At 51.9% G+C, this 12,833-nt stretch overlaps 1 protein-coding gene across 2 annotated transcripts in view; it reads right to left on the bottom strand.

Annotated features, from left to right (window-relative positions):
* Positions 1–12,833, bottom strand: part of DIP2C (disco interacting protein 2 homolog C) — a 347,920-nt gene that overhangs the window by 141,762 nt on the left and 193,325 nt on the right. The gene's annotated exons all lie outside the window — the stretch shown is intronic.

The following is a 12,833-nucleotide window of genomic DNA, read 5'->3' as shown; positions in this document are numbered from 1 at the left end:
GGGGGCCAGGCAGCCCGGCTCCCGCGTCACGTCCGACAGGGAGGCCGAAGTCAGGCGCTTGGGCTCCACGTACTCGGCCCCACGAGGCCACCGAGGAGGCACCCCCGGGACTTCCCGGACGAGGCGGCGCAGGCGTGAGGCCGTCCCAGGCACTCGCATGGCGAGCGGCACTGCAGGGTGTGAGCCCGGCCGGGAACCCGTCCAGGGCCCACAGCCTCCGCCGCCAAACACACCACGCCCCGGCGATTCCCAGGAAATCTCCCGCGGGCCGGCGTCTCAGACCCGAGGCCACCCCGCCGCCCCCCGGCCCCGCAGCCCGCACCTCCTCTTGGAGGCAGCGTGAAAAGACCCCGTGGAAAGAAGAGCCATGAAGCGGGTCAGAAGAGTGGAAACTGTCCGTGCGGCGAGCTGCTCGGGTCTTCAGAACAACCACGGATTTCAGCCCGTGGAGACGGGCCCACAGGACCACCGCCCCCGCCGACACCCTGCACCCGTCCACCAGCCCACGCGCCCCAGCCCGAGTGAACGCCGCGGCCGGGTGTTCCGACCCGCGGTCCTCGGCTCTGGGCCGTCCACAAACAGAACCGCAGACGGCGGAGGACCACAGATTCGACGCGATCGTGGCCGTGCTGCAGCCATTCGCCCTGCGGCTGTGGGTCTCAGCGCATCGCAGGGTCGGCCGGCGCCACCTGATGCGACCTACGAAGGTATCGTCACTCGTTCATGCGGGTCCGCTTGGCAGATGCTTGTGTCACGTCCCGTTCTGGGCCATCACGAAACCCCTGCAGCGAAGGAGCGTGCGCGTGTTCACGGGGCACGGTCCTTCCTCTTCGCTAAATGTCTAGAGCGATGTCACTGCTAGGCTTCGGCAAGTGCAGGCTGTAATTTTAAAGAAATCACCAAACCATTCGCCAGCGGTTACGGGAGTTCCCATCTCCGTCCACCGTGCAGGAGACTCCTTACCAATACCTGGTCCTCTCGGGCTTTCCACAGCAGACGCCATCACGGCTGGGAGGGGACTCTGGCTGGGGGAGTCGGTGTTCATCCACCTGACGCCACGGGCCTGGGGACTCGAGGGAGCCTTCTGTTGTCAAGTGACTGTTCAAGTCTAGTCCAGCCTTTGAACTGCCTTTTCATTGCGATTCACAGTAGTTCTTTACGTATTACAGGTACAAGTTGTATCTGGGTGTGTGTTTTGAAAATATTTACCCTGAATCTGCGGCTCACCTTCATACACTTACCAGTATACCACAGGAGGAAATGTTAATTTTCATGAGATTCACTCTAATCAGTGATTTTTGACTGCTGTCTATGAAATCTTTCCCTATTCCAAGGTCCAAAAGATATTCACGTTTCTTCTGGAAGCATTCGTTTTTTAGCATGACGTACCCAAGGTCCATCTACGTTGGGGCATGTGTCAGAATTCTGTTAAGGCTGAGATCTGTTCTACCGTATGGCTAGAAGATGTCTCCTTTACTGACTCAACCGTCAATAAATATTTAAGTCGTGTCCACCTTCTGGCTATTGTGGATATGCTGCCATTAACATGTGTGTGTACATTACCTGTTTGAGTTCTTGCTTTCGATTCGTTCAAATAGATACCGAGAACTGGGATTTCTCAGGCCTCCAGGGAGGACGGCGAAGTAGAGCAGCTCCAACTGTGAACACACCCAAGTGACAGCCACACCAGGGTAACTCACCCAGAACGAACCCTAAGACCAGCAGAACAAGCTCTCCACAGTTGATCATAGATCAGTAGGAGGAGGGACAGAGACCCACCCTGGAACTGAAATAGCACCATGAGACTAACCACGAACAGGAGGGAGGCCACGTGTGTAGAGAAGGGAGAGGAACAGACCCCACAGCAGCCAGCCCTGACGTGGGGGGCCTGGGAAGACGAGGCCCCATAACACTGGGCTTTGAAAATCAGTGGGGCTGGGCTTTGTGAGTTTTTACACTCAGCGGGGCTTAACTCAAGGCACTTTAAAACTCCGCTTACCTCTGGGAGAGCCTGCGGGCACTACAAGCAGTCCCTGTGCCCGAAAGGACAGCAAGCAAAAAGCCCACTGAGACACAGCTCAGAGATAGCGGTGCGGAAACCTCCTCAGGGTATTCACGTCCACCACAGATTGGGCCCGGGAGGGGCAGAGACCTTCAGGAGAATTCTTCAAGAACACAAGAACTGGCAGGCACCGTTCCTCTCCCTGGCCCCAGTCCAGATGCCTGGACACCTACAGGAAGCAGCATCTACACAGGCCGCCTCGCGTGGGACAGTCCCCCACACCCACCCCCGTTCTCCTCCAGACTCGTTTCACCCAACCTGCCCCACTCTGCAGGCAGCCCTCCGAGGTGGCTCCAGTTCCCATCCGGGTCTAATACCCAAGGCCCGGCCACCATGATATCCTGTGGACCCGCCCCATCCGACAGCCCACCCGACAGGAGTCCACCAGAGCAGCGCCTCCCTCGTCTCACTCCACAAGCAAGCCCACAGGGACCAGCACCACGCCAAAGGGACAAAGGACAAAGGGACTCCTGCCAAGGAGAGAGGGGAAGATCACCACACATACCATGTCAACGGCAGCCCCGGCAGTGGGCCCCACCCAGCAACAAAAGCCTCGTGGGGGCACCAGAAAGAGAGAGCCCTGGTATTCAGCTACGGCAACCCCAACAGTCAAAGCGGGGTCAGTTATCTGGCCCGACGGCTGGCCCAGCTCCAGTGAAAGCCCCTTAGGGGACCGGGGAGAGGAGAGCACCGTGTGGTCTGGTGTGACTGCAGCCCAGTACACGGCTAAGAGGAGGCGTCAGGTCTGACTCAGGGCATCTAAGACTGGCCCCTTCCAGCGGAGGGACCCAGCCCTGCCTCCAACAGGCAAATACGGTCACTGCAGGGGACTGGAAGGCACATGCAGCTCAAGTACAACATCAGGGCACAAACAACACCCGCAGGAGAGGGCCGGAGTGCACAGTCTGGTGAGCAGGGGGCACTGTCCAGCACCTGGAGCACAGGCCTCTTCAGAGGCCACTGCTTTCAAGATGAGGAAACACACCTGACTTCCCTGACAAAGGAAAACAGACCTGGCGATTGAGACCAAATGAAACAGAGAAGTATGTCCCAGATGGAAAAACAGGGTAAATTCAGAGCAAGAGAGTTCAATGAAGTAAAGATAAGTAATATGCCTGCTACAGAATTCGAAGTAATGATCATGAAGATTTTCACCTGACTTGAGAAAGGAGTGGAGGACTCGATGAGACCTAAAAAAAAAAGAAAGAGAAAATATAAAAATGAACTAATCACAAAAGAAGAACTCAATAACTCAAAGTAGAAACACACTAGATGGAATAAATAGAGCAGAGGAAGCAGAACAGAGCAGTGAGCTAGAAGACAGAGTACTGGAGGCAACCAGGCTGAAAAGCAAAAGAAAAATGAATAAAAAATGAGAATAGATAAGGGAACGCAGCAATACCATCAAGCATAATAACATTTGCATTACAGGAATCCTTCAAGGAGGAGAGAAAAGAATTTTAAAAGCAACAAGAGAAAACAGTTACACACAAGACAAACCCCAGAAGGCTATCAGCTGATTTTTCAGCAGAAACTCTGCAGGCCAAAAGAGAATGGCATGATATATTCAAAGTGCTAAAAGGAAAAAAATCTGCTGCCAAGAATATTCTATCCAGCAAGATTATCATTCAGAAGAGACAAAAAGAAGATAATTTCCCAGACAAATAAAACGTAAAGAAGCTTATCCCCCCGAACCAGCCATATAAAAAGTGTTAAAGGGAATTCTCTGGAATGTTAAAAACCATAACCAGAAGTAAGAAAATTAACCAAGGAAAAAACTTCACAGATGCATACAGACACAATACACAATAGTAGTAGATTAATCACTTATAAAACCAGTATGGAGGTTAAAGCACAAAAGCAGGAAGATCAAATATGTCTATAAAATAGGTCGGTCAAGGGAGTCACAACAGGATATAAAGTACGACATCACATTCATAAAACATGGTGGGCAGGAAAGATTTAGTGCTTCTAGAATGGGCTCATATTGAAGCAACCATCAACTTAACGCAGACTGCTATATGCACAGGATGTTCTGTATAAACCTGACGGTAACTACAAATCAAAAACTGCTAATAGCTAATGTCAAGGAGCTAACTGGCTAACCATCAAAACAGAGCGTGACGGAACGGATAAGAAAACAAGACCCACATCATGCCGCCTACAAGAGAGTCACCTCAGACCTAAAGACGACGGGTCAAAAGCGAAGGCTGGAGAAACATTTCTGCAAATGCAAGTGAAAAGAAGGCTGAGGTAACAATACTTCAACAAAACAGACCTAAAACAAAGGCTATAACAATTGAAAAGACAAGAACACTACGTGCTCATAAAGGCAACAGTCAACAAAAAGACATAACAATTGTGACTATGCGCCCAACACGGGAGAGCCCAAACACATAAGGCAGCTATGAACAAACAAATGAAGAAATGACTGTCTTACAATAGGAGTAGAGGACTTAAGACCCCGTCTTACCTCAGTGAGTGGGTCACCAAAGGGGAAATCAACAAGGAAACAGTGGCTTTGAAGGACACACTGGACCAGCTGGAATTAGCAGATATGCTCAGAACATTCCATCCCAAAGCAGCAGAATATACATTCCTTTCACCTGCACATAGAGCATTCTCCACACGACATCACCTGTTAGGCCAAAAAAGTCTCAAAATATTCAAAGATTGAAGTGCTTCCTATCACGTGTCTTTTCTCACAAAAGGACACAAACAAATGGATATTTTTAAAAATGCTACTAAACAATGAACAGGTCAACCAAGACACTGAAGAGGAAATAAAAAAATACGTGGAGACAAAGGAAAATGAAAGCACAATGGTTCAAATTCTCTGGGATGCCACAGAAGCAGTTCTTAGAGGGAGGATTATAATACAGGACTACGCAAAGAAGCAAGAAATATCTCAAATAAACAACCCAACCTTACACATAAAGGAGCTAGAAAAAGAACAAAGAAACCCCGAAACCCAAGAGAAGGAAGGAAATAATAAAGTTTAGAGAAGAAATAAATGAAACAGAGACTAAGAGAATGATAGAACAGATCAATGAAACCAGGACCTGGTTCTTTGAAAAGATCAAAAAAATTTACAGTTGACAGAATTACTAAATTGACAGAATTACTAAAAAGAGAGGAAAAGGACAAAATCAGTAATGAAAGAGGAGAAATAACAACCAACACCAAAGAAATACAAAGGGTTGTGAGAGAATATCTTAAATATCATACACCATCAAAGACTAGTGAAGTTCCTAGAAACAAATAATCTCCTGGAACCGAGGAAGGAAGAAACAGAAAAGTTTGAACAGACCAATTACTAGCAATGAAACTGAATCAGGAATCAAAAATCTCCCAACAAACAAAATTCAGGACAAACGGCTTCAAAGGTGAATCCTAACAAACATTTAAAGAAGAATGCTTATTCTTCTCAAAGTATTCCCAAAAACAAAAGAAGGAAAACTTCCAAACTCATTCTGGGAAGCCAGCATTACCCTGATACCAGACAAAATATACTACAAAAAGGGAAAACTATCGGACAATATCTCTGATGAACACAGATGCAAAAATCCTCAACAAAATACCAGCAAACTAAATCCAACAATACATTAAAAAAATCATCCACCATGATCAAGTGAGACTTATTCCCAGGATGCAAGGGTGGTTCAATATTCACCATACGGGCTACATCGTGCATCAGCAAGATAAAGAAGAAAGACCATATGCCATCTCAATAGATGCAGAAAACGCACTCGATAAAGTACCACATCCACTTAGGATAAAACCCCCCAACAAAGTAGGTTTAAGGGAAACATCTCCACATAATAAAAGCTATATATGAAAAACCCACAGCTAACAACATCATACTCAATGGGGAAAAACTAAGCTTCTCCCTTGGTCAGGAACACGACAGGGATGTCCACTCTGAGCACTTTTATTCAACACAGCACTGGAATCCATAGCCAGGGCGATCAGACAAGACAAGACAATTAAGCCATCCAAACTGGTAAGGAAGAAGTGGAACTTTCCGTATATAGAGATGACACAACACTACATAGAGAAAACCGCAGACTCCACCAAAAACCTACAAGAACTTACAGATGATTGTAGTAAGGTCAGAGGGCACAGAACCAATATACGGAAATCTGTTGCATGTCCATACACTAATAATGAAGGTGCAACAAGAAATTAAGAAAACAAGTCTGTTTGTAGATGCACCAAAACCAAAAAAATACCCAAAAATAAACTTAAGGAGGTAGAAGACCTGTACACTGAAAACTATAAAACAACGACACTGAAGAAGACGCCAACAAAATGAAAGCAGTGCCTGCTCACGGGCGGGGAGAACAGATCCCAGCTCTGCGCGCCACAGGCACGGGTCTGTCTGCGCCCGGCTCGCCGTGCCGTCCCCTCTGTTGCCGGCAGAGCGGGTATCAATGTTGTAATTCTTTCCTCCACCAGAAGAGAACTCACCAGTGAAACCAGCGGGGCCTGAATTCTCTTTAAGGGAAGATGCTTGGTAATTAATTCTATTTCTTTGCTAGATAAAATACTTTTCAAAATTTCTATATCTTTGGTTGGTTTGTTGTGTTTTTCAAGAACTTTATCCATTTTGCCATGTGACCCTTGTGAAAGTCCCTGGCATCGATTTTTTGTGATATTCTTATCTTCCTTTTAACATCTACTTGTAATGTAACGTGAACTTACCCACTTGTGATCCTGCTTATTTTTTTTTCCTTTTTCCTTGATCTTCCTGGAAACAATCTACTCTTTTTCTTCTACTTCATTGCTTTTTGCTATTAATTTATTATTTCTTTCCTTCTACTTATTTTGGCTTAATTTTCAATTTCTAACCCGAAGGGGGAAACCCAGATCACTGATTTTAACCTTTCTTCCTTCTGACATAGGCATTTACGGGGTCTAGTTCCCTCCATACATTGCTTTAGTTCCTTTCCACAAATTTTGATACTTGGTATCTTAAGATCTTTTTAAAAATTTTTATTTATTCACTTCGCAGAGAGAGAGAGAACATGAGAGAAAGACCAGCAGGGGAGCGGCAGAGGGAGAGAGAGGCAGATCCCCACGGAGCCCAACGCGGAGCTCGACCCAGGACCCTGGGCTCGTGACCTGATCTTAACCGATCAAGACCTGAGCTTACCTGGCTGAGCACCCCTGGTGCCCTGGGTTTTTAGCTTCTGTTTCCCCTTTCCTTTCTACCCTTGGCTTAATCAAGTTTTTCTTTAGTGTCCCTCTTAGTTCCCTTATTGCATCGTTAGCCGTATCGTCACACATTGTGGTCAACGGCTGGCATAGGAATTGCAACATTTTTTTTAAGATTTTATTTATTTATTCATGAGAGACAGGGAGGGAGGCAGAGGGAGAAGCTGGCTCCCCATGGAGCCGGACACAGGACTAGATCCCAGGACTCTGGGATCATGACCTGAGCCGAAGACAGAAGCTTGACCGACTGAGCCACCCAGGCGCCCATGAACTGCAACATGTTTCCTTAACACAGTCTACTTAGGGTTAATATTGGGCCATTTGGTGAAACAAAACAGCACAAACACTTGCCACAGACTTCCACTGATCTCCGTCTTTTGTGCTGCTTCAGCATGTATTTTACAACGGCATTTAAAACTACCACCACAAAACACAATTTTTCCTTTACCTCTTTCCCTGACATTTCTCACAAAACTAGACACTAAATCCTAAAATTTGTATGGAACTGCAAACGATGGCGGGCAGCCAACGCCACCACAAAGCTAGTCATGAAAGCAGTGTGTCAGCGTGAAAACAGGTACACGCGTCCGTGGAAGAGAAGAGGGAGCCAGAAGCAAACCCTCTAGGACGCGGTCATTAGTCTCTTGCAACAAGGAAAAGACAGGCCTTTCCAAGAAACAGCGCAGGGAAACTGGACGGCCGCGTGCAGAAGAACGAAACCGGACCAGTGACTCACACCAGACACAAAATCAGCTAAAGTGGATTAAAGACTTGCATATAAGACCTGAAACCATTAAAATCCTAAAAGAAAACATAGGCACTAAGCTCCCGATGCAACATGTTTTGGATCCATCTCCTCAGGCAAAGGCAACAAAAGACAAGACTCCATCAAACTGAAAGGACTTTGCAAAGCAAATAACTACTTAAAAGAAATTTAGAAAAAAACTGCTATCTCCATTCTTTTATATGAATTCCAGCTACGGGTCTTTCCTTTTAGCCCGAGATGCTGAGATCCTATGAATCTCGTGCCTGAGAGCCTGCGCATCCCAGCTCAGGGCTGCTGGACGCACCTGTCCGTTGGGACAGCCTGGCCAGAGAGCCTGGATGTCAGCGGCCGCAGGTCCTGTGTGGACTGGAGACTCGGCCCTTGGCAGCAGCGCTGCCGACCACCCTCCCCGGTTCAGTTCTAGTGTCAGGGGCAGAGTCCTTGTCCCTCCGACCGCTTTCAGTCTCCAGCGCCTCCCAAAGCGCAGCACCCACGGGGGACGGGGAGGGCTCTGGGTCTTGGCAGGGGTATCTGACCACCCCACCGCCCACCGCCAGACCTGAGAACAGCCCTCCTTCGTTAGAACGTACGCTCTGGGCGTCACGGACTCTCGTGTTGACACTTTCTAACTCATCACTTTGATGCTGCTGCACGTTGCTGTTTCCTTTCATGGGATCTGCTCGGTCTGGTTTCAAGATTTTCTCTTTATATAATTACACTTCTTGTATTTACAGTCATTTTACTTTTTAACAACGGAATGAACCACACCAAAACACAAACAGCAGTCGGGGGCGCCTGGGTGGCTCTGACTCCAGATTCTGGCTCAGGTCATGACCTCGTGGGTCGTGGGGTTGAGCCCACGTCAGCTCTGTGCCCCGCAGGCAGGCCGCTTGACAGACTCTCCCCCGTCCCTTCCCCCAACCCCACTTGTGTGCTCCTTGCCTCTCTAAAAAAAAAACAAATCTTAAAAAAAACGGTCATTTCAGAATAATGAAATTATACAGTATGGATTTTTGTTCACTCTTCTTGATATCCGCTAAGGTTTTTGTTCTGAGGATAAATTACTTTAGAAATCCAATAAAAATCCTGTTTTAACATAAAATGATCCACTTAGTAAAGACCGATACTAAGGTACATTTTGAAATTGTGGTTTTTTTCCCATAAAAGTAAAAGACGTTTTAAAAACGGCTAGTAGTACGTGCAAGTCTGCTGAATTTGTCACACACCTGAGAGAGAAGAGAAGTGGACTATTTCCAGTCACACAGGGACCAGCACGCCCCGCCGGGCCCAGGCCCCAGAACGGAAGCGCGAGTTGAGCTTCAGCCGACCGGGAGTCAGGAGTAAACGTCTGCTGTCTCTCACGAAGCCGCTCCTTATTTACAGCCAAACCGAACAACACGCACCATTTACTTATGTTCAAAAAGCAACTCTGTGTTCTCTGTTACGGACAAACACTTAAAAATCCGCATCAGGACGCCTGGAGGTTCCAGCACATGACACTCGGGACAGCAACGCTCGGCGAACTGGCAGGACGGCACCTCCCGAGCGGCGCTCCGGCCTCATCCCGGCCCTGTGGCACGGAGCTGATCCAGCCTAAAGGAACCGAGGCCAAGACGCAGACGGAGATGAAGGCCCCTGAGCTGATGTCGCGCTCCGGCACAGGCCCTGGAATGGCCCCAAACAGGGTTCCCAGCCCCGGTCCTGTCCAGTAAGACGGGACTTCCTGGTGTTAGGACGTTGCAGGGTTGAATCCCCCCTCCCCGCATAGCCCCTAATATCCCAGCCTAGTACCTAGAATGCTGAACAGCCACCACCCCCCGCCCAGAGTGACCAGAACTGTTTGGAAAAACGTCTTGAAATACGGTGATCTGTGGGGGACAGAAAGACCCGCATCCCCGTGCATCTCCCCTCCCCGGCGCGGGGAGCACTCTGGGTTTGGGGCCAGGAAGAGAACCACCAACGTAACCCCAGGCACAACTTCTGCACGTTTCCCAGCCTGCAGGCAAGGGGCAACGGAGAGGCCACTGGCCAGAGGACAAGGGACAAATCCTCCGTCTTCACAGGCCGATGCCAATGGGCGCCCCAGGGAAGGCCTGGGCACTGCTCAGGGCACTGTGGGCACTGTGTCCCCGGCCACAGGGACGGGGCAAACTGGGAACATAGGAGATGGGAGTTTTTTTAGTTTTGTGAGCTCTGGTAGGATTGGTCTGGGCTTTAGGCTACGAACTGTGAAGAGCCAGGAGACCGTGAACACGCAGGGTCAAGAGCTGGGGAGAGCGGACTTGGCAGGGCTGCGGCAAGGCGGCAGAGACGTGGACGCTGTCGGAGCCCAACGCGGGGCACGAGGATGCCCCGAAGCTGACGGGGAGCCTCACGGGAGGGTTTCCTGCAAACCCGTCCAAGGGGATGCGTCCAAGGGGGCAAGTGCCCGGAACCCGCAGGAAAACCTCCTCCGGGAAACACGCCCACAGCCACTAGGAACGCAGCTGGCGAAGGAAAGGCGTGTGGGGGCCCAGAGCCGCTGCTCCCCGAGAAGGCCGGCGCGCTGCACTCAGCGTCCGCAACGGTCCGTTCGGCACGTTCAGAAACACTAAGCGAAACGAAGCAAAGCTCCTCCTCCTTCCTGACTCTGCGTCCTCGGTTCAGGTTCCCTTCCAGGTTTGCTGCTCGCGTCCGGGAAGCGTCCTCCCGTCGAGGGCAGCCGGGGGCGCACGGGTCGCTCGTGCTGGTGCAGCCTGCGGCGCGGCTCGTGGGAGGCCGGCGCGGCGCGGAGCGTCCGGCAGAGCTTGCTGACGCGCCGTCGCCTCGCGCGACCGCCGAAGCTCCCGACCGGCTCCTCCTGCGCCAACGCCTCGCCCCGGCGCCACCCCTGAGGACGGCGGCTCGGCCCCTGCGCCCCGCTCCCTGCTGCCATCCGGACGGGCAGGCCGGCCGGACCCCACTCTGCGGCTTCTCACGGTTTCTCCACCTGCTGTTTCCTCAAAGGAAGTCCCAAGTTTTTCTTCCCCGTTAGTGCCACGAGCGGACAGCCTGCCTCCTGGGCAGCCACAGGAACTGCGGAATCAGGAGCTGTCCCCGTTCTCTGCGGCCCCGACTGAACAGCGGTGTGCGGCCGGGCTCTGGGATCCGAATCCCGGCTTTGCCACTTCCGGTTGTGAAGTACGCGGCCGGTGTGTCATCCCCACTCTGATCCCGTGTAAAATGGAAAAAACGATCGTTAATGAGACAATTACGTCGGACACAAGACACGAAGCAGGCCCCAGCTGCCCGTCCCGTGGCAGACACTCGTTAGGGACGGTCCCTGTGACCGATACCGTCAAACAGTGGCCTTGGCACCACAGGTGTGGGATGACCGGAAAGGCCCCGAGGAGCCCCACTGCTGTCGGGTCTACCTCGTCCCAGGGCAGGGGCAGCTCGAGTCCTCGAAGCAACACCGTCACGATGCTCGTGTTTCCGTGAGGCACACGCCTGCCCTGCCTGTGGCCTGGGGATCCAGGACCTGTTCCCCCTGCAGCCCCCAGGCTGCCCCCCGAAGGTCGTAGGTCTGTGCTCCGACACAAGGGAAAAGTCCCTTCCCCAAGACTCAGTGAGGCCCTGAGACTGGAAGATCCCAATAACCAGCTCCAGAAAACTCCGCTTCCCCTTGGTCTCCTTCAGCAGCCGGTGCATTCAGTCCCCTGGAAGAAACCCGCATCTTGCGGTACAACAAAGGGGCACTAAGGGGCACTTAGAGAACAAACCCAAATGATGAGGACAGGTTCTCCCCTCAGAGGAAGGGCGTGTCTGTGCACATCTGTGGGTCAGAATCCTAAGAAAAATGGACGGGTGCCCCCTTCACCTCAGGCTGCTGTCAAACCCCTCCACCCACCCCACCCCCCGGCCGGGGAGTCCTCGGCGCCCCCCACCTCACCCCGCGCCGTGACACGGATGCCGGCACTGAAGGGACAGCCGTCTGACTTCAGACCAAGTGGACTGACCCACGACAGAGTCTGCAAGGACACTCGCTGGTGTCACAGCTGCGGGGCACGAGCCCGACGGCCTGGCCTACAGCCCAGCTCCTCCAGTGGGCTCGGGCACGCTACTGAACCCGTGTGTGCCCTGGGTTCACCAGGTGGAGACAAGGAACAGGGAGCAGCCCCATGCACAGGGGTGGCTCTGGGACTGGAGGAGGAGTCAGGACCCTGGGGCGGAGCCTGGCCCCCGCTAGCACAGACACAGGCCCCGCACGCATCCCCATGCCCGCACCCCCATCTCCATCCGCTGCTGCTCCAGATGAACGTCGGGGGCGGGAGACCCCAAACCCACACCTCCAAGCCAAGGGGGTCAAGCTTTGCTCTGACCACGGTGCCGCTGCCTGTCCTCCCTCCCTGCAGACGGCCACACGCATCTCCTCCGGGGTCGGGCGGTCTGCTCACTGCGTGGAACAGGCACCTGGAGGCAGAGGAGTGGGGCGCTGGTAAAAAAAGCGATAATGCAGGGATGGCGGGCAAAGTGCGTCTCCGGCGAGCGTGCCCGCCGGCACAGCTCGAAGGGCCAGGCTCTCCCGGGGCTCGCTGGCTCCTCGCAGGCCCGGGGGCCGCAGCTCCCCGCACAACCTCAGCGGACACGGAGTCCACGAGCCCGTGGGGTGGGGGTGGGGGGACCGTGCACAGAAGGGGGCTCCAGCCCGTGGCGCGCTGCTCAGCAGTGTGCACTGCGCCTCTCAGGGGTACTCGGTGCTCTATCCTCTGCTGAGTCATTTCCAGCGAGGAATGAACAATGTCACTACCCAGACACTAACCGAACGCG

This window comes from Neovison vison, chromosome 12, assembly GCF_020171115.1.
Source record: "Neovison vison isolate M4711 chromosome 12, ASM_NN_V1, whole genome shotgun sequence".
Classification (NCBI taxonomy): domain Eukaryota; kingdom Metazoa; phylum Chordata; class Mammalia; order Carnivora; family Mustelidae; genus Neogale; species Neogale vison.
The sequence above is the reverse complement of the archived record's forward strand: the minus strand, read 5'-3'. Positions and strand labels throughout refer to the sequence as shown.